The sequence below is a fragment of the Camelus ferus genome, chromosome 8 (genome assembly GCF_009834535.1).
Source record: "Camelus ferus isolate YT-003-E chromosome 8, BCGSAC_Cfer_1.0, whole genome shotgun sequence".
NCBI classification, from domain to species: Eukaryota; Metazoa; Chordata; class Mammalia; order Artiodactyla; family Camelidae; genus Camelus; species Camelus ferus.
This window is the reverse complement of record NC_045703.1, coordinates 60,798,908-60,825,028: the sequence shown is the minus strand read 5'-3', so window position 1 is coordinate 60,825,028 and position 26,121 is coordinate 60,798,908. Positions and strand designations below refer to the sequence as shown.

The 26,121-nt window shown below is 43.3% G+C and overlaps 1 protein-coding gene, 1 long non-coding RNA gene and 1 other non-coding gene across 5 annotated transcripts in view; 1 reads left to right on the top strand and 2 right to left on the bottom strand.

Annotated features, from left to right (window-relative positions):
* Positions 1-3,177: 3,177 nt before the first annotated feature.
* On the bottom strand, positions 3,178-11,221 carry LOC106729715. Of its 2 annotated transcripts, XR_004322065.1 has the most exons (5): positions 8,644-11,221; positions 7,531-7,639; positions 5,563-5,781; positions 4,175-4,293; positions 3,178-3,443 (listed from the first exon to the last, which is right to left on the bottom strand). It is a non-coding gene; the product is annotated as an uncharacterized LOC106729715 (long non-coding RNA). The 2 variants fall into 2 exon arrangements; XR_001366122.2 differs by having other exon boundaries at positions 7,531-11,221.
* An 11,320-nt stretch (positions 11,222-22,541) lies between these two features.
* TRNAT-GGU lies at positions 22,542-22,613 on the top strand. The gene has a single exon. It is a non-coding gene; the product is annotated as a tRNA-Thr (tRNA).
* A 1,710-nt stretch (positions 22,614-24,323) lies between these two features.
* Positions 24,324-26,121, bottom strand: part of MTHFD1L (methylenetetrahydrofolate dehydrogenase (NADP+ dependent) 1 like) — a 167,372-nt gene continuing 165,574 nt past the window's right edge. Inside the window, exon 28 of one of the 2 annotated variants that reach the window (XM_032485168.1) lies at positions 24,324-25,015. The gene's annotated coding sequence lies outside the window, so the exon portion shown is untranslated. The remainder of the gene's footprint in view (positions 25,016-26,121) is intronic. The other variant, XM_032485170.1, reaches the window with a different exon arrangement.

Sequence of the window (26,121 nt, the reverse complement as noted above, 5' to 3'; positions counted from 1 at the left end):
TCCCCAGTTTACAAACACAATCCTCCCCAAGGACAACTGCGGGCCGTTTACTCTTCTGGCCCTTGGGAGGTTGGAGTGATGTGCGCAGCATGTCACTCAAATAAACAAGGACAATGTGTGGTTTGCCACTTCGGTGTCTCCCCTTCCCCACCCCCTTAATTATTGGACTGTTGGCTGCCTGCAAACAAGTCTTTATTTGCCAGGAGGGAAAAAGAGGAAAAAGTTGAAGAGTGAGAATCAGATCAATGACTCGCCTCAAGCTGATTTTTTAACATGAGTAGCCCCATGTTTCTGAGAGAATTCCGGGGTACACAGAAGACGGCTCTGGGGAGTCTCTGTGTTAGTGTGCTGGGGCTACCTTTACAAATGATCACAAACTGAGCAACTTAAAGAGCAGACACGTGTGGTCTCACAGCTCTGGGGGCTAGAAGTCTGAGACTAGGGAGACTAGGGTGTTGGCAGGGCTGGATCCTTGTGAGGGCGGTGGGCGAAGGATCTCTTCCAGGCCCCTCTCCCTGGCTTGTAGATGGGCGCCTTCTCCCTGTGTCTCTCCATGTTGTCCTTCCTCTAAGCACTCCTGTCTCCAAATTTCTCCTTTTTATAGGGACACGAGTCATATTGGATTAGTGCCCATCATGACCTCGTTTTAACTTGATTACCTTTATAAATGTCCTATCTCCAAATAAGGTCACATCTTTGAGCTACTGGGGGTTAGTGCTTCAACATGTGAATATTGTGGGGACACAATTCTATTCATAACTTCTCCCACATCCCACTATGCACTCCATTTCCTTACTCTTCTAGCCTTCTGCCTATGTCCTCTTTTTCCTTCCAGCCCTGCCACCAGCTCTGCCTTTCTTCTTCTGTCCGCAGGTATCACCACGCCACATGCACTGGGCTTTGACAATCCTTCTCAGCTTTTTTCTCCATTTCCATTATCACCACCATCCTGGCTGATTTCCACTGAGTGTGGACAGCCCATTCCACACCCAAACCCATCACTTCTTTGACTTCCTCTATGCCAAGGTGATCCTCATCTTCATTTTTCTCTAGCTCTGTCACTTGCTCCCTGGATGCAGTTTGGACCTTGGCAACCACATGAAGCTATGACACCTCTCTGAAATCTCCAAGGCCAATATCCCACTCTGACACCCCCCTCCAAGTTCCTTTCAGCTCCCTCACTCCCACATGCCCATCAAACCTGCCCTTTGAGCTGATAAACTCCTTTAGTCCCTTCCCTTCACTCATCTTCCCAGCTCCCTTCTAGCTGTTTCTTTTCCAGCATGCCACAGATCTATGCTGTCCAATATATTAGCCAGCTTCTAGGCTCATGTGATTATTCAAATTTAAATAAAGTTTAAAATTCAGTCCCTTAGTCATGCTAACCACATCTCAAGTGCACAATAGCCACATGTTGCTAATGGCCACTGTATTGAACAGTGCAAATTCAAGAACATTTCTATTACAGCAGAAGGATTATAAACAGCACCACTTTAGATCTTGAGTCCTCCTTTGAACTAATTTTTAAATTTTGGACAAATTTGCACAATTTGTTGAGTAAATGAATAAACCCTTAAATTTTTTTAAATCCCTTGTCCTTTTCCTGCCTCTCAGCCAACAGAGGCACAGCTGTGAATCAGTCCTCCCTCCCACCTGCTTTTTTCCTACACCTGACTGATCAGCACAGCTGGAAAATTTATTCATCTGGGTGTACAAGTATCACTTCATGCTTCTCATCAATAAAATGGGGACAATAACAGCACTCATAAGATTATTGGAAGGACGGCGAAGATGCCAGAAAAAAAAATGCTTTTATCTATCAACTTTGAGGATCAAAGAATTATTCAAAACTTAGACCACTATTCGCCTGGACAGGCATCTCCCTTTGCTATTTTGTAGAAGTACAACACAGAGTCCCCCTGACCCACCCTAAAAGAGAGAGATAATCATATAGTTTTAAAGTTGAAATTTGTTAATATAATAAATTATGTTAATATTTAACTGTCCTTGCCTTCCTGGAATAAATTCTACTGGATCATGATGTATTATCTTTTAAAAACACTGCTGGATTTATTTTCCTAATATTTTATTTTGAATGTTTGCTTGTCTAGTCATGAGTAAGAGTGGACTAATGTTTATAATATCAAAAAAAAAATGATAACAATCTTAACATCCATCAGTTGGGGAACAACAGAATAAATTATGGTGTAGTGCACTATGGAATGTTATTCAGCCTTTTAAAATTAATTAGAGTTCCATTTGCTAAACTGGAGATAGCCATGGTATATTCTTAAATGAATAAAGCAAGTTACAAAAAGCCTTTAAAAAGTTATTGGATGGATGGAATGAGATAATGCCAAAAAGTGATGAACAAAATGTTTGGCAAATAGTAGCAGCTCAATTAATTTTAGCTATTATTATTGTTTAAAAAAATTTTTTAAACCTCAGCTGGACCCTCACAATGTCCATCATGGCCCTATCTTTCCCAGTAACTGCATCCCTGCCTCTTTCTAGTCCTAAAGAAGAGAAGCATTTTAAATCTACTTCTCTTCCCCTACAAAAATTTTTATTACATTCTTCTTCCAGGTCAGTGGGAGAAACTTTTGTTTTTAGTAATTCTTTCCAGAATAAGATAAAACTGCTTCAAGGTGGTGATTTTTCGTCTCTAACACTGATGGTCATACTGTTCCCGGAGAGTAGAGTTCTTGTCTCACACAGGAAAGAATTCAAGAGCTTAAGTTTATTTAGCGAGATACACACTCCATAGGCAGATCCGATCTGGGCCATCTCAAAAGGTGAGGAGAGAGATGGAGAGGTGTCGGGGGTTTAGTTTAAAGTAAAAGTGGTTACACACTCCACAGACAGAGTGTGAGCCTCACCCTTTTTTGCCCTTTTATGGTCAGCCTAGGAACTGTCATGGCACCTGCGGCTGTGCCATGAGGCTCAGGTCCCCTGGAAATCGGATCGTCTGCCATCTTGTCCTGAACAGTTTGTCCTGTTCTCAACGGCTGGGTCATTCCTTCCGTGATTGTGCCCTGCCCCCTTCCCTCCTGTCTCAACACCTCTCCTTTACGACAAGAAAAAACGAAAAGTGATTTCTGGACGTGTCTCTTGGTAGGTGCTGTATTATTTTCCTGTGGCCCCTGCAACAAATGATACACTTGGTGGTTTAAAACAACAGGAATTTATTCTCTCATGGTTCTAGAGACCAGAAGAAGCCTGAAAGCGAGTTGTTGGTGGGGCCATGCTCCCTCCAAAGATCCCTCCTGCTGGTGGATCTCAGCACTCTGTGGCTGTGGCAGCACAACTTCCATCTCTGCTTCCTTCTTCACGTGGCCTTGTCCTCTGTGTGTATCTCTCTGTCTTCTCCCCTTCTGTCTCCTAGGAGGACAGCTATCATTGGATTTAGGGCCAACTCTTTTTTGGACTTGCAGAATTTTTATCTATGGAGACGGGAGTGATGACACAGTTGGTCAATGCCACTGAAAAAAGAAATTTATTACTTACAGTTTCCCAAGAGAAAGGGGCTCCATGCCACACAGGGCCACATGGGGAGCACCAGATTGGTCAGGAGGCAGTAGCAGGAATGGAAAGCAGGAGAGGAAATTCTAGGCCCCAGTCTTCACTGGAGTTTCCGCAGCAAAGGCAGGGCAGGGTAAACCTTTTAGGACTGGCGACTTTGAATAATTCTCATAGGCTTTGGGTTAGAGGGGTGGGTCTCTAGTTGCCTGGCACCTGGCCCCAGCATGTTTTAGGGCAGGGGAAATATGGCTTAGTGTGTGAGAGTAAAATAAGGAGGTGGTGGGGGCTGTAGACTCAGGATTGGTTGGTTTGCTTATGAAAAGTGTGCCCCTGAGCAACCTTCTTTATTATCTTTAGGAGTTAGCTTCTGCTAGGAGAAGGACAGTCTCTCCTGGGTCTGTAAGGCCTCCAAAAGCCAGATTATCAATAGGGCAGAAAATAAGAAAATACAGTTAATATCATTGGCCTTGTGATGAGTGGTTGCCAAATGGACAGATGGAACTGGTTAATCCAGGATGATGTCATGTCAAGATCCTTAACCCATCTGCAAAGACCCCTTTTGCAAATAAGATCACATGCACAGGTCTGGGTAAACATGTCTTTTCAACCCCCTACCAAGCATCCTACTAAACAAAGTTTCTTAGTTACTTACCCCTTCCCACTCTCCTGGGTCACCACCTTGTCACTTCTTGACTGGTCTGTCATAAACCCAGTCTTCCTGCCTCGTCTGCTCTCCTAGTGCATCCTCAGGGCAGCATCAAGATGAGCTTTCTAAAATGTAATACCAGTCACTCCTCTGCTTCTAAAAAGTGGGACCACGTTAGCACTATAATTCTGAATGTTACAGGAAATAAGTTGTAAAGGAAACATTTACAAGCTTTCAAACTACAGAGCACTGGCTCCAATTTGTAGATTAGAGCGATTTAAATGCATTCTTCTGGGTGATGGCTGTGTATAATCTCCCACTCAGACCCCGGAATTAATGAATTAATATCGCATGCTCCAGCCTCTACCCAGCTCTTTTCTCTAATTGGATGCAAATTAAATATATATATATTTAGTAAAGTGAATTTAGAAACTTCATAATCCTTCAGAGGAAACAAACTTCCAAATGTTCACTATGGCCAACTGCTTCCCCTAGACCTCAGCATGAGATAATTTTCTTAAGATTTCCACACTTCATCATAAACTTAGAACAAAGAGCATGAGCTAGCACAGGATAAAGAAATGCATAGCCCAGGCCCAAACCCAATCCGCTTGAGATCATGCAAACCTGCTTTATTTCAACAAATGCAAAAAATCAAGTCAAAATGAGCATTATTTTTTAAAGACAAATATATTCATATATATATATGAATCCTCAAGCATGCATTGGGACTCACTTGCTAAACCACTCATATTTCCAAAATCACTACTCAGACCCAATGACTCATGAGTCTTTGCTATTGAAAAGCAAATAGTATTTTTTAAAAATATAATTGCATCTCTGAAGCTCAGACAATAAAGGTTTAAGACTTGAATCAGAAAGTCTCAAAGTGATCACCAAGTTGAAACTTTCTCATTGGTCCTGTTCAAGGCAGCCCAGACAGACACCTGGGCATGTGCCACAGTGGGGGAAAGGACTGAGCTCTTCATAGAGCAACATTATTGCTTGGTTTTTGCTCTGATTCCCTAAGTCTCTTGAGATAGTAAGTGATAGAAATTTAACTCAAATGGGTGTAAAGTAAAGAATTTTATTGGCTCAGAGATGGAACAGCTTTAGTAGTCCTGGTTGAGTCCAGGCTGTCATCAGAATATGGTCCCTTTCTCTGTCTTTAACTCTCCTTTCTCTCCTGTTGGCTTCATTCTCAAGATGTCCATCTCTAGGTGGTACCCTGGCAGCTCCAGGCTTACTTCCAACTAACTCAGCAACCTCAGTGGAAAAACTAGTACTTTATTCCTTCAAAAATCCCTCTACCCAGAGCCCTAGGATTGGCTTTCACGTGAGGTTCTGAAGAGACCAGGTAATGATATTCAGGCTTATTTGTAATGAATATGTACCATCGCGCTTCAGGGACTGATTTGCATCTCGTGTACCTCAGCACTAGTCTGATGGTCAGCATGCTGTGAAGGTCAGTCACTTCCAAAGGGACCAAGAACGCCCCTTCCCTCCTCACTGCTTTAGGCTTGGCCTTTACTGAAATCCCTGTCCCAGCAGTGTGGCGTCTCTGACAGGCTGCCGAAGTAAACTGTGCCACTTCCAGCTTTGTTTTCTCAGCCCTGGAAAGGAAAAGTCACAGATATTTACTTATTGAGTACAATTTGTCTGTGTTTTGAAAGCTCAGAAATGTGTTTTTTAGGTCTCCTCGCTTGGCATTAAAACACCCAGTGTATCATTATATACATGAACCCCTATGTCACCCCCACTCACAGTAGGATCGCCACATTCACTGGGTGCAAAGATCTGTGCTTAGGACTGAGTCATTAACACAATCCTGTCTTCATTCTCAAAGGCTTATTGGAGAAATTTAAGATAGGATATTTGAATTGAAAGGGACGTCCAAAGCCATCTTCTTTCCTGTTGGTTGACTGAATCCTTTCCTACCATTTCTTGAAGATGCTCAGTCAGCTCTGCTTAAGCATTTATTTCCCCTGTGAAGAAAGTCTCTCATTAGAGATTCCCAGCCCCGTTCATTGTGGAAAAGTTTGTATCATCAGCACGTTCTCTCCCATATTGATCTAAAGTTGCTCTCTCCCTAACTCCCGCCTCTTCACAAAGCAGCAGAGCAAGTTTTGAGCAACTCTTTGTGCCTCTTAGTAATAGATCAGAGTGTGCACTTCAAACGATTTCTTGAGTGTCTCTTTACAAGTCAAAAGCTCATCATCTTTATTTCAGATCAGTAACAAGGCACATTTCTGGAATGTGTGTATGGTTTCGGTATAAACAGTCCCCAAACTCATGTATCAACCTGACAAAGTGTAGACTCGAGAGTTTGTTTCAAGAAGAAAAACAAGCCAGCTATGATACAAAGGATCGCCAGCCTATAAATTGTGCTGAGGTGTGTTTATATAACTAGATTTGAGTTTAAATAAAGCAATCGAAGAGTAAACGAAACTACCAGTCAGAGTTATAAAAGCAGCCTCAGCAGAATTGGTTGAAAAGACAGGTTACACTTGTCTTGAATGTGCACATAAGTGAACACAGATTCCGAAGCAGATGGCCAGAACATCAGGACACTGTTTCCAGAGGGTAAGTGTCTTCATTATCATTCTCATCTTGAGAAACCCAAGTTCAAAGAGAAGAGTGACTGCCTCAAGTCAGATGGCGCCTTCATTGCAGGGGCTGGAGTACCCATCACCACTCGGACCTAATTTGGGTGTCAACTGCCAGCTGATTCGTATGACCCTGTGGATTCAGGCCAGCACCCCAAAGCTATTTCCCGTCTCATAGCACAAGCTCACCTGGGGGAGCCTGTACTCCCTGTAAATTGTCATCAGATTTTTAGAGATGTCTGTGACATGTCCCTGCCCCTCCCCCGACCCGATGGACCCCTAGAACTGCTGAATCATAGTTCAGCCAGCAGTCAAAGTTTCTAGAGAGCCAGGGACATAATTTGCTCAGTGATTTTGGCTTATGCTAAGGGTAAGCAAAGTCAGAAAAGGAGGACACAGGGAACTTGAGTAATGAATTCAAGTACTACACTAAAAACAAATCCAAGAAGAAGCTGTAGGAGGAAGTTTGTGGGGTTTATAAGCAAAATCAATGTTTTATAAAATTTCATTGCCATGTGATAAGTAGATATAATTTTAAGGCAAGCTGCTTTATGTTATATGTGGATGATTACAAATACAAAACTATATATCAAAGGTAAGTCTTTAAGACCTGTAACCTATTAATAGTAGATGCTGAAATTATTTGGGGTCTTTGCTGAATTTAAAACTAGAGAGGAGCAAACTGGACCAATGGTATAGGCTGGCGGCTCAGAGATGTAGATAAATGTCACTGTCCAGATTCCTGACGTGTCTCACCTGGACCACTTTAGTGAGCTCCCAATTGGTCTCCCTTTCTCTAATCCATCCTCTCCAGGGCCATGAGGGCAATCTTTGCTGCAGATACTCCCGTGGTCCCTCAGTGTCCCTGGAATAAAGAGCACACTTTCAATGTGTCCTTTAGGACTCTCTGTCATCTGGCTCTAATGTACCTTCCTAACCCTATCTCCTACCATGTCACCAGACACCGAATGTTCCAACTTTGTCTGTTAGGATCCACCTAAGACTTTCTTGTACATGAAATGTTTGCACCATGGAGCATTTTCCTACAGAAATCAGCTTTAAAGCAGAATTCTGTAAGGGTAGGTTGTATTTTTCCAAAGATGGCCACACCTACACACATATCCCTCTCTAAATGCTCTTCTTCCTGTGTGGCTGATGTCCATCCCATTGAGATGTGAGTCTATGTTCTTTCCACTTCGGTCTGGGTGGGGGCTTGTGACCACCTTGATCAATGGAGTATGGTGGAAGCAAACCTGTGTGATTTCCAGATTAGATCATAGTAAGGACACAGCTTCTCCTGGTTCTCTCTTTGGGGATGCTTGCCCTTGGATCCCAGCTGCCACACTGTGAGGAGGCCCAGGCTGCATGGAGAAGCCATGTGTGGAAGTTCTAACCAATGTCCCAGTCAAGCCCTCAGCTGACAGCCAGCATCAATTTTCACACGTGAGAGTCAACGAGCCCTCAGATGATTCCAGCTTTCACACTGCAAGCCTTCCAGCTGAGGCCCCAGTCCTTGTGGAGCAGAGACAAAACTGTATTCCCTCTGTGACCCACATGCCTGGCCTACAGAAACTATGAGAAACAATAAATAATAACTTGCTTTAAGTCACTAAGGTTTGGGTTAATTTGTTATGTGGCCATAACTAACTCATATAGTGCTACTTACTGGGTTTTACTCACACCAGGTAACAGATTTTGGTTATTGGTAGTTAGTATCTAATGCTAAAATCTCTACATAAAAGTATCACCAACGGCGTTTTAAATTATGGACTTTATAGGAAAAAAAAAGAGAATATTTGAATCCCAAGAAATGAGGGGTGTGTGTGTGTGTGTGTGTGTGTTTAGTATCTTAAGAGCAAATAAATATACCAGAACACAAACACTGGTCAGTGGAGCTCCCCCTCACTGAGTGCTGGAGAGCAGCCTTAGTCACTGGGGTGCTGAGGAGCAAGTCATGGTTGGGTTGAGATGCCTGTTATTAGCACCTGAGTTGCTCCTCTATGGTGTCCTATGTGATTCTTTCTCTGGGTTGTTTGTTGTGGCTTTGGTTGCTTCTTGTTTAAGGATCTTCTTACTGTTTTCAGATCTGTCCCCATGTCTGCAAGGATGATTGCTCAACTTGGCTTCAACTTCCTAAGCTTCGTATGTCCATTGATTTAGACAGTGCTTTTCCCTGTTAGAGATCTGACTCACTCTTAATGTCTACACAGCGTCACTGCACGGATGTTCCAATGATTTGTTGTTGTTGTTGTTATCTAATTCCTAGGTTGATTTTCAATGATTTTAGTCAACAAATGCATGCAAATACTCCATGGTTTTGCAATATCCCGCAAGCAGCCAATGCTCATTTGTACTGTTGCTGCCTTTTCTTGCTTTGTTTTCCTGTTTCTCTGGCTGAGGGTCACTGGCAACACACGGACATGCCCAAAGTGCTTCTCGCCAAGAGCCCTAATTAATGCTGTGGTTGAGGGGGACAAAACAAATCATGGTTAAAACAGACTTAAAGAATATTTGGTTTTTTAAAATAGTCTTAAACACTTATTTTTTTACATTAAAAAATTTTTATTTTTTTATTGAAGTGTAGTTGATTTATATTAGTTTCAGGTGTACAGCAAAAGCGATTCACTTATACATATATATATATTTTCAGATTCTTTTCCATTATAGTTTATTACAAGAAACTGAACATAGTTCCCTATGCTCTACAGTAGGTCCTTGTTAAAACAGACTTAGAGAATATTTGAAGGCCAGTGAATCTTCATTGCTTAGCTGGGAGTTAGCTGGTGTCTGCTTCAGAGCCCGGATTCTCAGGCAACCAACTCTTGGTTGGATTAGTTGTGGAGAACAGGAGGAAGCATAATCTAAAAGTAATGCTGGAATAAGGGTGTATCTAATTTGGGGAGCTTTCAATTGGTTTAGGGCAAAATAATGAAACTTACTGTGAAGACCTGACTTTGCAGGAGCCAGCAGGCTGGCCAGCTTGCCCGTCCCGCTTCCTGCCTGTGCCCTCAGCCCTCCATCCCCCAGGAGACGGCAGCATTGTCGCGAGAGGAATAAGAAAGCACAGCAAAACCAGCTCCTGGCTGGATGTAGGTCTTATTTTCTGGCTAATGGTTTTTCCAGGGAGAGAGATTCGTGGTGGGTTGGCTCTGACGTCTGTCCTGCTGCAGGACTGAACAGCAGCTGAGAGCCTGGGCTCAGGGGTCCCATGGACCTAAGCCCCAGTCCCTCTCCTCCCACTTGCTTGCTGAAAGTGGACAAGTCACTGAAACTTCTAAGCCTCTGATTCCTCTCTGTCAGATGAGGATAATTATACCAGCCTCATGGGATCTTTGTGAGGATTAAATGAGGTCATGCGGATAAAATGTGTAGCAGAAAGCCTGGTACATGGCACACTTTCAATAAATGCTAATCCTTGACCATCAGGGCTGTAAGCAGACAATTCTTTTCAAATTTCTCCTGTTACATGTGAGGCAGCTGAAGACCGGAAAGGTGAAATGACCTGTTCAAGGTCACATAACTAGTTAGAGTAGAATCTAGTCATCAGAACCAGAGCTTGCCTAAGCCGCAGAGATAAAATGGATAAAAACAAGGAGATAAATTTGTATTCAATGAATGAAAAGGTTTGTAGGTGTCTAGTAATAAAAGCACTTAAAATTTTTTTAATTGAAGTATAGTTAGTTACAATGTGCCAGTTTCTGGTGTACAGCATAATGTCGCAGTGATGCATATATATACACATATTTGTTTTCATATTCTTTTTCATTAAAGGTTATTAAAAGATTTTGAATACAGAAAAATGGATTTTGATGTGGCAAAATATACGTAACATGAAATTTACTACTTCACTCCGTTTTAAGTGTACAGTTCTGTCGTATGAAATATAATCAAACTGTCCAACATTCACCACCTTCCACCTCCAGAACTTCTTCCATCTTCCCAAACTGAAAGTCTATAGCCATTAAACAACCGTTAATGTACTTTTGAATCAGAAACAAACAACTTTGCATTGAGAAAATGAACTTCCAGGGTATCCTAACATACAGTTATGACTTAAAAATCTCACAAGTTCTCTTCTACACCTTCAGCTGTTAGTAGAACACCGCATTATTTTGGGTCACTTTTACTTAGGAATTCTTCGTTCATTCTGGGGCTGTGGGAGCTTTCTGTTTCCTGCTCTCTGTCCCTGGGGGCTGGAGAGGGGCCCCTAGACTCTCCCGGGCTCCAATCTTTACAGCCACCCCCTGTCCCCACAAGCCCCCGCCCCCAACAAATTCCCAAGATTCTTCAGGCACTGTGGTCCCTTATATGAAGTGTTCTGTACTGATGCCAAAGTGGTGGTGACTAAGGGGAGCAAAAAATGTGCTCTCTCTTCCCAGGAAAGGGCCGGTGCTACACAACACAGAGAGGGAAATACCAGCCTCCAACCAGCAACAGCAGCTCACACGGAGGAGAGCAATCAGGACACCATGACCTCCAAGCTGTCAACTCTGTTATCTTTACATCTCGAATCCAAACTCCTGCCCGCTGGGCTCCTGGGAAACCAAAGCTGCGAAGGCTGAGGAGTCTGTTTATGACGGGAGAGCTGTTGTTCCCCTGCCCCAGGCTCCCTCCTCTCCCTGGAATAGTTTCCTATCAGGCCTGACACCTTCAAAGTGGATGTTAATCCCCAGACCAACTCAGTGGCCATTTCAGACACCTGCCTGTATGTCGCTGGGGTCTGGAGTGGGAAGGTTGTTTAGAGGCTGGAGGGCTAAGGGAAACAGAAGGTCCGGGTGCCTGAACTGGTGATGCACCCCAGGAGCATAAACCAACACAGTGCCAGTGATCAGAGCAAACAGAATTATAGAAGCAAAAGACACTGTATCCATTTGCCCACAGCTGTGCTTCACAGCTGCTGGGACCAGAGGCTTCCCCGGAATCAGGCTGAAGACTCCTGAGAATGACTCCCCAAGTTGCCACCAGCAGGCTCAGATGGTGGAATGTTCAGGAAAGCTTCATGCCCTTTCTTAACTTCCAGGACTGAGTTTCGTCACACGCCTTTGAGCCATGCTGTATGGTTCCTCTCCTCAGAATGATTAGTGCTTCTTAATCATTTTCCCTCTTTTAATCTCAATCAATTTAAAAAAACCCCCTAAGTTCTGTCAATTGAATAAAAATAAGAATAATAGCTTAACTATGAGCACTTACTTTGTGCCAGCACGGTACTAAGCTCATAACACTTACAACACATTTTATCCTTACAACAACCCCATGAAATAATTAATGTCGTTATCACATGAAGTGGAAACTCAGGCTTTGGGAGGACAGGTGACTGGCTGGGTCACACAGGCAGGAAGCGGAGAGCTGGCGACAAGGCTGGGCTGCTGTGGCTCAGCCTCTGCTCCCAGACAGTGCATGCTGGTCACGTGCTGGCTAAGTTTTAAAGACATCGAAAACTGGAGTTTTATGCTGGGAATAAATGTCACTACAGAGATTTTAAATACAAGCCAATAATATTTATAATTGATCCAGTAGCCAAAAACTTCATACTAATAAAAAGCCTGATTTAAAAAATTTTTTGTGCTAAAATATACATACCACTGATTACTTGAACCATTTTAAAGTGTACAATTCAATGATAATAATTACATGCATAGTATTCCGTAACTGTCCCCACTATCTCATTCCAAACATTTTCATCACCCAAATAGAAACTCTGTACCAATTAAGTAACAGCCTCCAGTCCCTGTTAACCTTCAACCCACTTTTTGTCTCTGTGGATTTGCCTCTTCTAGCAATTTCATACAAAAGGAATCATACACTATGTGTCCTATTATGTCTGGCTTATTTCCCTCGGCATGTTGTTTTCAAGGTCCATCTATGTTGTAGCGTGTGTCAGAATGTCATGCATTTGTATGTATGTGCCACATTTGGTTTACCCATTCATTTGTTGACGGATACTTGGATTGCTTCCACCCTTTGGCTATTGTGGACAATGCTGCTATGAACTTGGTGTATATATTTGAGTCCTTGTTTTCAATTCTTTGGGCATATACCTAGGAATGGAATGGCTGAGTCATATGATAATTCTATATTTAACTTTATGAGGAATTCTTTTTTGCTGTGGAAATAAACAAGTTTAAAAAGAGATTCTCTGCAATTGCATGGATTAAATTTCATTGCTTTGATAAGAAACCAAACAAAACCATCCCATTTGTGGTTTAGAATGGCAAGAATATTCTTGACAATGTATTTTTAATTTGATAACACAGAGTTAAGAAATAATTGGATTGTTACAAAAACTGTATTTAAAATTCAGCCTTATTAGAGTGACTCTGTGGTTATATTCCAAAGATAGAGTCTCTGTTCTTAAGATGATGTTTGAAAGACAGGCTGGAAAAACTGGCCCCGTCTGCCATCAGCAGTTTTGTAGGGCAACACTGAGCCTGGGGAGGAGACTTTAAACCTGGGAGGCCAGGGGTCTGGCCGAAAGAGGGTACTGTTCCAGGCAGGTAGAACCCGAAGGAAGGAGGAGGCGCTTCTGAGACACTGGCTTAGGTAGAGACCGGTTGGGAGCAGGAACACTGATTTCTGCCTGAAGTTACTCCTTGGCCACTCAAAGTCTGCACATGAATCAGAGAAGAGGCAGTTTGGAGCTGCAGGTGATCTGGAGTTTGAGAAAGCAGAGTTGTTATGAAAACCCTGGGTCCCACTGCTGAAGGTCACTAAGAGTAATCTTGGTGAAACCAGGATGGCTGATGGCTCCTCAAATTCCTCTGTTTCCTTTGAAATATCACGGTAGAGCTTTGTTCTTTTGCTCAGTTCAAAGCATTTTTACTGCTTGCAATGACTCAGCGTGTGGGTGGGGGGAATGGGTCTCTGGGGAGCCAGGCTGAGTGCGGCAGAGACACAGCTGAAATCATGGCCATTCTGATGCTTCACTGTCTGGGGGAACAGCCCCCACCAGGTCATGTTCAAATAGAAATACCCTCAACAAATGGGTAAATATGTGATATTGGATTAAATTCACTCATAAAGCATCCCAGTGAGTGTGTTTTCTCTCCAGTCTTTTTCTAAGGGCGCCTTGGGTGGCAGAGGAGGACGAGATTGTTCTGGAGTGGCTGCCTCAGGGGAAGGGGATTTCCCTGGGAACCCAGGCCTGGCCCTCAAGTTGGTCCTTGTCTGTGGGCTTTGTGTCTAAGAGGTGAGGTCTCAGGGGGCAGGTAGGACTCCTTCCTTGGGGGTCTGCTCCACGTGTGGTGTTTTTCTGCCCTCGGAGGCCCTGGTGGCACGTGTACTCCCAGCTCCTGGCAACCTCTGGTGGGTTTCACAGAGCTCCCTCCAACTCCTCTTTCCCATGGTTCAGACTCCAGCATGTTACTGGATTCTACCCCTCAGGCTTGCAAGTCTCAACCTAGACACAGTACAGTTGACCCTTGAGCACTGTGGCGGGGGTTAAGGGCGCTAACCTTCTGCGCGGTCATAATTCCTGCGTAACTTACAGCCGGCGCTTCACATATGTGGTTCTTCCATGTCTGATTCTTCATCCATGGATTCAACCAACCCCCAATCACGTAGTACTATAGCATTTGCTATGGAAAAAGATCCACATGTAAGTGGACTCGCACAATTCAGACCCGTGTTGTTCAAGGGTCAACTGTTTTTAAGCAGATGGAGGAAGTCTTTAAGGAAAATGACTTTTTTTTTTTTTTTTTTTTTAAGTGGAGGTACTGGGGATTGAACCCAGGACCTTGTGCATGCTAAGCATGTGCTCTACCGCTGTACACTCACCCTCCTAAATGTCTTATTCCTTTAACCTTGTACATTATTTATCCTGCATTACTGTTGACTATGGATGTGCTTCAGCTAATGTGAGGTGTGAGCGTACCCATCCTTCACTGACACTTCCTGTTAACCTTCAGGGCAAGCCTCAGGCGCACCTTCCCCGACAGCACCTGGCTCAGGGATTCTCTCTTTGTCCCCTTTCCTCCTGCCATCTTTGGCAGCTGTACTGTCCCTGTTAATAATGAATTGGTTGATTCATTCATTCGATGAAAAAATTATTGAACAGTTACTACTGTTGGCCACTAAGCAATGTTAAAGTAAAATATGGAATGAAGACAAGATTTGACTATTTCCTGAGCAGACAAAATTGTTAAGCCATGTAAGTGAAGCCTAATTTAGATTATTTAGTGACATTAGCTTGAGTCACTTCTTGTAAATGCCTTTGAAAATCATAAGTGAAAGTTACACTGTTTTCCAAAATTGGCGTAAGAAAACCACTTTTAACCAATGCCCTATCATTAGGAAAAACTTCACTATTGTAACCAATCATTGTAAAGAATACACAGTCTCTGAATTTTCACTATGTAAGTTGTCCTGTAACATAGACCTCTGAGCTTCATTCCAATGTTGGTTTTAAAGCACCCAGTTTGAGAACTGTTCTTATGTGCAAAAAATAAACTCTTGCTATTACTATTTTGTTGATCTGATGTTTTTTCATTTAGTGGTTTCTGGATTTTTGACAGCAGGAATAGAAATAATGCTATCAGTAATAATGATAAGGAATCATCCATCTGTCGCACATTACATTTCCGTAGCATGCTTGCCTACTTGTGCCGGGGGAAGTCCTTACTCATCCTGGCTGCGTCTGCCTACAGCCAGGGGTCAGAGCCCAGTGTACGATAAGTACATAACCCTGAAAAATGTTTCTTAAGTTTAATCGAATACTGGATAAAAGATGCTGTTCATCTCCAGGGACACTGATTCAGAGACAATTCCATAAGACAACAGAATTTTAAACACGATTATCCTAAAAACATCTGGGTGGAAATGATACCGACTTTACCATTAATCTCTCTGTTTTGATACCATAACTCAGGTCTCGGACCAAGGTCAGCACCTGGGATGTCTACTCGGTGTTTGTGTGGAATTTGTAGTTTTGCACAAATGTTGACCCCCCCCCCTACACATCCATCCTTGGCATGGGGGTGGGACTTGGTCACACGGTGGGGAGAAATCTTTGCCTCCTAGGACACTTGCCCCCTTGGGTCACACTGAGATGGAAGCCCTGGTCTGGAGAGGTTGCTGACCGTGAAAGACAGGGCACCAGCTCTGTGGTAAAGTTACTGTCTTCTCACACAAGTAGGAGACAGCCTCTCTGCAACTTATGTAGATTGACCCTGGCCTTCACTTGCTTATTTCCTGTGCCTGTTGTTACCTGGGTTGCTGTGCTTCCTCTAGACTCTTCCTTATCCTCCCCACCAGGCTGGTCTCCATCACTCTCAGTCCTCACCTGGCAGTTGACCTGGCTCCGTCTGGGAACTGCCAGCAACTGTCAGGTGTCTGTATGGAGGAGGGACATTTGCTTAAAGCTCTGTTCCTGCTTCAGTATCTGCTAAGAACTGAACTTCTCGTGCTGGATTTCTCCTTTAGGAATGATAAATACTGCCAGCTAATTTTGGGCTTTAATTCTCAGGTTGCCTGCTGACTTCATTCGTGTTTGAACACAGTTTCTCTGTCATTTACCTCCACGTGTTTGCTTCGGACCACACTCTGGTGGTGACCCAGAGCCTTTTGCGGGGACAGCATCACATTTTTCTACTCTTAAAACCTGCATGTTCTAACTAGCTACTTTGAACTCTATTTTTTTTAAAATAGGGGAGCCCCAAGCCTTTTGCCGTTTAACACATTCTTGCTCCCAAATTGCTAGCCGTTACAGGAGAGTGTTGTTTCTAAGAAAATTTTTACCCCTAGCTCACTCTGCAGATTAGGGGGCCAGTCCTGGGGTGGAATGCTGCAGATGGAATGTATTTCCTTGCGCTGTGTCCCAAGGTTCCAGGAGGACCTCAAACATCTCCTATCGAGCGGACTTTCTTTCTCTTTTTTTTTTCCTGTTGGCTGGGGCTCCATCTGTCATTTTTGCCTCGCTTAGCTCAGACTTGTCAGAAACCAGAACCCACTGCTCATCTGTACTTCCCTGCACGAGTTTAGCTTCTTAGCCCCTACCACTCCCCCTTCCTCTCTGCCAAGTCCCAGCCCTCCTCTTCTTGGAACCAGCTCCCATCTTGCTGGCTATTTCCAGTTTAGTCCCAACTCACTCATCACTCCAGAACTATGGCCTCCCACCTTCCTTGGCTTCCCTCCACCCTAATTATTCAGCACTTAAGTGGATTTTTCTGTTCATCTGTAGTTTGTTGTGGATGTTTGTTTCTGTCACTTCTGTTTGTACATATTTACAGTTAGCTCAATTATCTGTTCTAATGGCGAATAGGTGGCATGAATAATTTAAAAATAATTTACATTTGGCTTTGGAGTGCCTTTCTGCACTCACATTTGAGTCTAGGGATGCCTGATATTCTGGGAATTCACGTTTCAAACTCAGTAATGAAGCCGCAGTATAAAATGCCTTGGAAAGAGTGGGGGCGTTATTCAGCACCTTCTCCCCTGGCCCTTGAAACATCCTTTGGCTCCCAGCTCCATGATGAAGTTGGAAAGCATCACTTCTCATATAGTTGGCTTGATCTGGCCCCGGGAGAGCCTCTCCAGTCCCTTCGGGCTGTCTGTCTCAGCTGTTTGTCTGGTACATGTTGTCTCTATCAAGGGGGAAGGGAATCAGAAGGCTGGCTTGGAGGAACATTATTAGGCCTCTTGTAATTATCTGGGGAAGAAAAATTCCTTAGTTGTTAAGATTTTGCCAAGTGAACATTCATTCAATATGTCTGCTCATCAGGGCACGCACAAATGTAAGCGGTCTGACTGCTTTGAAAAATTGTCTCTGCAATCCTTATTATAAAATACGTAAGCAACATGATGTATGATTGAACATATTAACTGGCTTTAAGCTAGCAGGGTCCTTTCACGTAAACAGAGATGCCCACACAGGGTTGAGTAAACAGATGACATTCATGGTAGTGAGCCTGGGCAAAGGTTTGCGGCCCTGACCACACCACAAGAAATATTTAAGTTTAGCGGATTTGTTACATAAACACTCTAACCTCAGACTCAGTCTGGGCAATTACATCGCTCTTCTCTGAGCTCTGCCCTGCCAAAAGGGACGAGGCATGGGTTGTTTTCAAGACAAACCTGCCTTGAGTCTCACTGCAATCGTGGGATGAAATACGATTGACAACCTATTTGAAAGTTTGTATTTTCAAAGCATTTCAGGAGACTTAAATGCAAACCCAAGGTGCTAGAAAGGAGAGCCTTACCACTGAGTGTGATTTTATGACAACAAACTCAAAAGCATGGGTATAAACTCCCCCAGGCAGACGGGTGGAAAGCCACACCCCATGGATGACCCCTCCTACCAGGACCCTCGCAGTGGCTTCATTTCACTGGCACCCCTCCCCAACCTTGATCATCCTGGTTAATCCATAGAGCCTTGAGTGAGACCTTGCCTGGGTAGACACCCAACTCAACCCATCCTGGATTATTAGACACGATTCTGGAATGAGGGATCCTGAACTTGACTGGCCTCATACATTTCTTTGTTGTCCACTGACCCATCCTAATAGGTCTGTGGCTGCTGAGATGCTTTAAGGATTAAACTTGGGAGGCTAGGGAGCCTGGAGAAGCCACAGCTGAGGAAGGGAGGGAGAAATACCCTAAAAAAAAAAAACTCAATTCCTTAGCCATGAAGGGGTAGCAGGAATTGAGAGCGCTGTAACCGTGATGCATAACATGCAGGTGGGGCCACAGCAGGCCAGGAGAGGGGCTGCTATGAACGTTTATTCAGCCTTTTAAAAAATCTTTGTCTAGCATCTTCTATGTGTTAAGCATTATGCTAGGCACAATGGTGATACAAAAGTGGAGTTGAGGTTGATTCTTCTTTTATTTTTATTTTTTATGTATTTAAAAAAATTTGTTGGAGTGGAGGTAATTAGGCTTATTAATTTTTTAATGGCGGTACTGGGGATTGAACCCAGGACCTCGTGCATGCTAGGCAGGCACTCTACCACTGAGCTGTACCTCAGCCCCAGTTAATTCTGGTTTTGTTTTTTTAGCCCCAGTTAATTCTTGAACGTAGGATAGAGGAGAATAATTTAGTGAATTGTTAAAATACAGATTCTCTGGATCCATTACAGAGTCAAATTTACTAGGTCTCGGTGGAGATGGGAAGCTGCGTGTTTAATAAGAATCTCAGGTAATTCTAATGCAGGTGGTCCTGAGACCAGCTCAAACAATGACAAAATCACGGTTCTAAAACCTATCAGTAAAGCTCTCCTGAATGCTTGGGAGCTGGCTATTAATTGCCCAGAGAGGATTTCTTTGCTCAGCTAGCTCACATGGATTTAGCTTAACTTGAATACACTGGCCATCGTCAGTCACGGTGCTGCTCCATGACGTGTCTGTGGTAGCCTCAGACTCAGGAAAGCCATGCTGGGTTAGGTGGCCACACTTCAGACCCGGGGAGGATGCCTGCCCCAGAGCTTAGGCAGCACAAAGGGAGAGCATTAGATTATCTAGGAAGACAACACATACTGATGAGGCTGAGATCAGAGGAAGGTGGTAGGGTGAGGAATTTCATTCTCTTTTGTCTCATGATGAAAGCTCAACTACATGGCCCTACTCCATTTTTGTGAAGTACTTTCCCCATCCTTTTCGGTTCATGACATCCACCTTCTGTCCTAGAATCAACCGTCTTACTGAGACCTGAAGGAAGGCCCGGCAGTCATCACTAAGAATGGTTCTTTGGACAATCCCCTGAATCTATGGTTGTTTTCACTCAAGTTCAGAACATTGTGCAACTTTAGATAGCATCCCACAAACAGCTGCCAAGGAGGGGGACCCTGGCCTTTCAGGAGGGGACATGGCTGTTTAGCTCTTTCTCATCTCCAGTGACTGATCGTGTCTGCCCAGGTCTATGGACACTGGCTTGCTCTCAGGAAATATACGGCTCTAGCAGAAATCTTGCCCATCTCTTGATGGATAAGAGCTTGAAACCAAATCAAATCTTCTGATTTGAGCTGACCAATATAGCTCAATCTAAAAATGAATGCCTTCCTTTAAGAGTTGTTCTCTTCTCCAAAGAATACATGCAGATAGCCAACAGGTACATGAGAAGATGCTTAACATCGCTAATTATCAAAGAAATGCAAATCAAAACCACAGTGAGGTATCACTTCACACTGGTCAGAATGGCCATCATTAGAAAGTCCACAAACAATAAATATTGAAGAGGATGTTGAGAAAATCTCTTAACACTGTTGGTGGGAATGCAGTTTGGTGAAGCCAATATGGAGAACAGTATGGAGATTCCATAGAAAACTGAAAATAGGAGTTACCATATGATCCAGCAATATCATCCCTGGGCATATATCCTGAAAAGACCTAATTCAAAAAAATAGATGCACCCCAATGTTCGTAGCACTATTACAATAGCCAAGACATGGAAGTAACCTAAATGTCCATCGACAGATGAGTGGATATATGCATACATATATATTCTATGTATATATACATACACACATATTCCATATATATATATATACTTAGCCATAAAAAAGAATGAAATAATGCTATTTGCAGCAACATGGATGGACTTAGAGATGATCATATTAAATGAAGTAAGTCAGAGAAAGACAAATATCATGATATCACTTGTATGTGGAATCTAAAAAATGATCAAATGAACTTATTTACAAAACAGAAATAGAGTCACATAGAAAACAAACTTATGGTTACCAAAGGGGAAAGGGGGTGGGGAGGGATAAACTAGGAGTCTGGCATTTGCAGATACAAACTACTATATATAAAATAGATAAAGAACAAGGTCCTAATGTATAGCACAGGGATCTATACTCAATAGCTTATAATTACCTATAATGAAAAAGAATATATATATATGTATAACTGAATCACTATGCTGTACACCAGAAACTAACACAATGTTGCAAATTAACTATACTTCAATAAAAGAGATTTAAAAAAAAAAAAAGAGTTGTTCTCAAAGTGTGACATGGAATCTGTGGGTAATTCACCTGGGACATGTTGTAGGCCATGAAATCTGCCCCATGATTTCTGAAACTTTTGGTATTTATGTATCTTAGTAGTTTTCACGACATGAACTATAATCTTTTGCTTACAAAATCCTCCCTTGGTGTACCTTCCGACACCAACTAGATGACCTGTGACGCAATTCAATTCTGATGTTCACTTTGCAGAATTAGCCTTGACCCCTCAGATTAAAGAGCAGGGTCTCCACCCAACAAGACTGCACCCACTTGCAACACCAGCCACACATGGGATGACACACACCCAATGAATAGGTGAATGAATTCACCAGAAAATACCTACTTACTATCTACCTTCCCATCCCCTATTCTCTGGGTTGGAGATACAGTGGAGAACACCCTGACACGGTCCCTTCAGTCATGGAACTTGTATGGTAACTTTTCTTCTTAAAACACTCTGCTTCACACTTGGTAGTTGCCCGATGCGTGTTCGTAGAATAAATAAATGAATGAACAAGTTAGTGAATTAAACAATATAACTCAACAATGGTATGATTCCCTCATCAGGAAAACCATACAGTAAAACCTGTAGTTTTGTGGAAATGGCATTAGGTTGCCCTGAACCCATAGTCCCCAGAGCTAGGACGCAAGCTGAGCCCATATGAGCTGTGAGGGGACCAGGTCAGGTGGAGACTTAGCTGCCAGGAGCAGCGTGTACAGCCATGTGTGGAGGTTTGACCCCAAAGCAGGGTGGGTGGGAGCTCATGAGCTGGCCTGGGGAATGGGTGGGGTGTCGACCAAGTTGTACATTGACACATCACTCTACAGTTTCCAGAGCTTCTTTTGTCTCATCTGAGGCTTGGGAGGGCTCCAGGGACAGGTGCTGCCTGGGCTACTCCCAGAACAAGAATCTCAGATACAGACCAGGAGCCCTGGAGCAGGGACCTTTAGGGACAGCCTGGAGCACCGATGCAGACGTATTAACATCCAAGGGCAGCAAAACACAGCCACTGGATCTAGGGGTTAGAATTTCATCTAGTCCCCGGGGGTCATCACCATTTTTGCGCTGTAGATCCGTTTAACAGTTAGGTGAAGTCCATGTACCTCTTCTCAGAATGTTTTTAAATGCCATGTACGATTTTAACACAGACCAACAATAGTGAAGTGCAATTATTAAAATATTGAAAAGGGCAATCAAATTTGGTTACAGCAATGTATGTGGCTCGCGACATGAAATAGCAAGATAGTGGCACATCTAATAACTGTCATGCTGTTGCACGATGTGCTACTGTGATGAGCATAAATGCCACTGTGCGTATCTGCAGAAACCGGACTGTAATATTAGACCAGTGAGTCCTACCGCGACAGACACAGGTACTGGGAACACTGCTGTGGTTCGTGCTGACATTCTTAACCGAAGGAAATGCTTCATCACAGTTTGAGGTTTGTGAACACAAAGATGTAGTTTTTTCCCCAAGTTCAGTCTCTTGGATTTTAGTCCACTCTCCCTTGCTCAAAGGTGTAAGATCTTTTTGGGGGCGTCTCTGTTCATGGCTGTGTTAGCGTTTAAGGAACCAGTGAGGATCTGGTTGCTAACCAATGGCTCTGCCCACAATGCTCAACTTTCTCAGTGGGTATGGGTTATTAGTTTCTAATAAACGCTATAAAAGTGCACTTACTACTTTTTACAAAAGCAACGGATATGTGCTCTGTGTGTCTAAATATGTGTACCTATGTGTATGTGGACTTTTCTGGAATAAGTAAGCTTCATGCATCATTTTATTTATTGGCACGTGTAAATTATGTTAAAAATCAATCCCACAGGTGGGTGGGGGTATGGCTCAGGGGCAGAGTGCATGCTTGGTATGCATGAGGGCCTGGGTTCAATCCCCAGTACTTCCATTAAGGGGGAAAGAAAACAATCCCTGGGTAATGTTAGATGGGAGGATTCTCTTTGAATATCTGTTGTGAAGAACACTCAAGTGCTGCTTTAATGGAGTCAGCACATTCTAGGTAAGACAGAGATTAACCCCGGAAATAGAAGAATGAAAAGAACAGTGATGCCTGGGTTGCCTAGTTGCCTTGCTGCTTCTACTTTCCTGAGTGCCCCGTCACCTCTTTCTTGTTTTCAGTTAATCCCCAAGGCGTGTTCCTCTGGCGGCTTTCAGAGGTTCCTTCCAGTCTGGGTCTTAACCTTTGCAGGTATTGCAGCTGCAGGACCCGGAGCAGAGAGGGAGCAAGGCCACACGTCTGGGTGCCACAGTGGGCCAGCAGGGCCCACACCACGTCTGGTTTGTTACTGGTTTCTTACATGTCAGTTACAGAGGCAGACAGAAATCAGGATCTACCATTCTTGGGAAGATTTCTAGTGAAAACCCACCATGCCAAAGGTTATGTGATATTTATTTTTTTTCTTTTTTCTCTCATTCGTTGGCCTCAGAAGAGACGTTAGGTAACCTGCTCTTTTCTAAAATAACACCATCTCCTGCCCATGAATGCCTCAAGTCATCATGAGTTGATAAGCCCATTAATTAACCTGCCAAAGAGCTTTCTTCTCAGTGGAGACTGATCATCACTCAGCAGGAGGGTATCCTCGTAGGGTTAGTGCACAAGAGAAAACAAATCCATCAGAACCTGAGTTATGACATCGAGGAGTTCACATGAGCTCACACGATGGGAAAGCAGCGTGCAGTGCCCAGCCGCTCCTGGATTATAGGTCCTTCAGTGTGAGTGTTGAAAACCTGTCCCACATCTGTTTGGGATGCTTCTATTTTTCCTCCTTTTTTGGGGGTACAGTGGTGAGTTGCCTGGTGAAAGCAGGTAAGGAAAAGAAGTATCTGGCCTAAAGCCCTTGGTCTGTAAAATACTTTTTTCCTAAAACATTTTCAAAAATACAAAATGAAACTTTAAATGGCAGAGGAAAATAATAAGCAGGAGGTAACTGCTTAAAGACCAATTCACGAGAAAGGCTGCTCACTGAGCACGTTATACAGAGAACAAATTCACCGTGGACCCTCATAATCTGCAGATAGATTTCTAGATCGGAGATACCAGTTCACCATATTCTTGGAGAGGCACATTCCCAAATAAGGGGCAGGGAGACGATGGGACCGTGACACTTCACCAACACCAAGCGAAATTATTCTTGGGGCAGATAGTCTTGGCGTAGGGAGGCTTCTGAGCTATTAAACCATGTTTTGGAACAAATGAAATTGTGCATAAAGATACACTGTGGCAGAGCGGCTAATGAGCAGGGTCACTGGAGGGCACAGAGTAAGAACACGCAGAGTCTGACGGCAAGGACTTCTGCAGGATGTGCCTGGGGGACACTTAAGACATTTACGGTGACTATTTTCCTTATACTGCTTAGAGGACAATCACTTCTTGTTTGTTTCTGAATCCTTGGTTTTGTCAACTTTTATATAATTTTATATTATTGTAGGAAAAAATGGAAACAAGAGAGGGTCAGGAACTCCTGGGAGAGGGGAACAGAGCATAGAACATTCTTTATGCTTAACTACAATTTCAGGGCTGGACAAATGGAAAAACATTTGCCAACCACCTGACCTTTAAGAGTCACTTCTCCTGCCCTATGGGTCTGCGAAAGCTTAATGGTTATTGAGATTCATTTATTGGTGGAAGAAACCAGCATAAACCCATTAATTTTTAGGTAAGTGATATAAACACTGGGGCTGAAAAGTAGTTCTGGATATAAAATGCACTTCGTTCCAAAGGCTATTACAACTCTCCAGTCGTCAGAAGATTTCACAATTGACCAGATATTTCTCTCTCTCTCTCTGTGTTATTTTTCCCTTGTTATGTTTATAAAGCTCTGGTGGCATTCACAATTTTCCAGGAAATCGGTGTCAGGTAACAACCCCACCATGAACAGCTACCTCTAGAGAGCAAAGGGTTTCAGCTGGCGCTGAAAACTCGCTGGTGGGTTTTCTACATACATGTTTATTTTCAGTTCAAAGACAAAACAGAAAACTCCATAGTGGAAAATGTTACCTTTGAGTTCACACTCTTTTAATCCCTCAGTCCCCATAAAATAAACATTCTAAAGTGTAAGCAATGGGAAATAATGTAAACTCTGCAGAAACAGAAAATAAATTAGTTTCTTTCAGACTTAGTGGAGGTCCTTTTACTGAATTCTATACTCTGTTGCAAACAGAATTCATCTTGAAAGGAGAGTAAATCTTTGGCCTATCTCACCATTTCTCCAGCATTGCGTAACAGCATATTTCAAATTCACTTTCCTCTCCAAATGCAGCCAAAAGGCAAGGAGTTTGTGTTTGTGGAGCCTGAAAAACAGAAAAAATGCTTCAGTGGTTTAGGAACAGCTTTTTCCTCTGGTGTCAAACTGTTAATATATCACAGGGATAAAGCTGGAGACCAAAAGAAAATTCAAGAGCAGATAAGTGATTCTGTTCGTGAGACAAGGCTGGGATGATTGCTTCGAATCTGTTTACTCATGAACACTGGGAATCCTGCATCCCTCTGGACGGAGTCAGCATGGACCCGGCAGGCAGCAGTCGAATTTCCTTAAAGATTTGCTCGGGGATGGTGGCAGAAATTCCATGACTTCCAAATTTGGGATCTACTGTTTCCAGGATCCTGTCCAGTGAGAAGATCTAGGATTCCAGATTAGGAATCCTGTGGCCCTTGATTTCAGTGTCTCTTTTACAGTAGGCACAGCACAGAAAGGGAGGTCTGAAAAACGCATTTAGGACAAGAATGGAAGTGAGTGGGTCTGGAATTGCTTATTATTGTTAAAGCTTTATTGTTTTCCCTCAAAGGATATTAAGACTTTCTGCCCCTGTTAAATCCTGCAATCTCTTAGAAAAAGAGGTGATCAAACTACATTTTAAAAAGAGCAAAACAAAACACGTAAGTTTAAAAAAAAAAGTTCACCAAGATAAATGTAAACGCAAAGACTCGGACTTTGATCTGAATTTATACACGGAGGAATTTATCTACTGGGCCAAGAGTTCAAACTCGGCTGGAGTACAGGAATACAGCGAGCCGGCCTCCCACAGATGAGCGCGGGGTCTGGAGCCAGGAAGGATGCTTGATTAGCTTCAGAACAGAAGACAGTGAAGAAGACAGGGGACTGGGAACTTCAAATACTGCCCTAACGTCTGATGCAAGTCAGGGAAGTAAACAGAATACAGAAGTACTGCAAGCATAATAAACATTAACAAAAGGAAAATACTTTTGATGTTAGGGAGGGAGGCTTGTCTGCTACGGGCCTTGCCCCTCTGCTCAGTGACGTGCCAGCCTCACTTCAGTGGCTCTGGTGACCCTAGACGCGAGGCACAGTGACTCCTGGGGAGGGAGGTGGGTGGGCTTGGTGGACTGACGCCCCTGAGACAGGAAAGGCTGGAGCAGGGCCTTCCCGGCTCGGTGG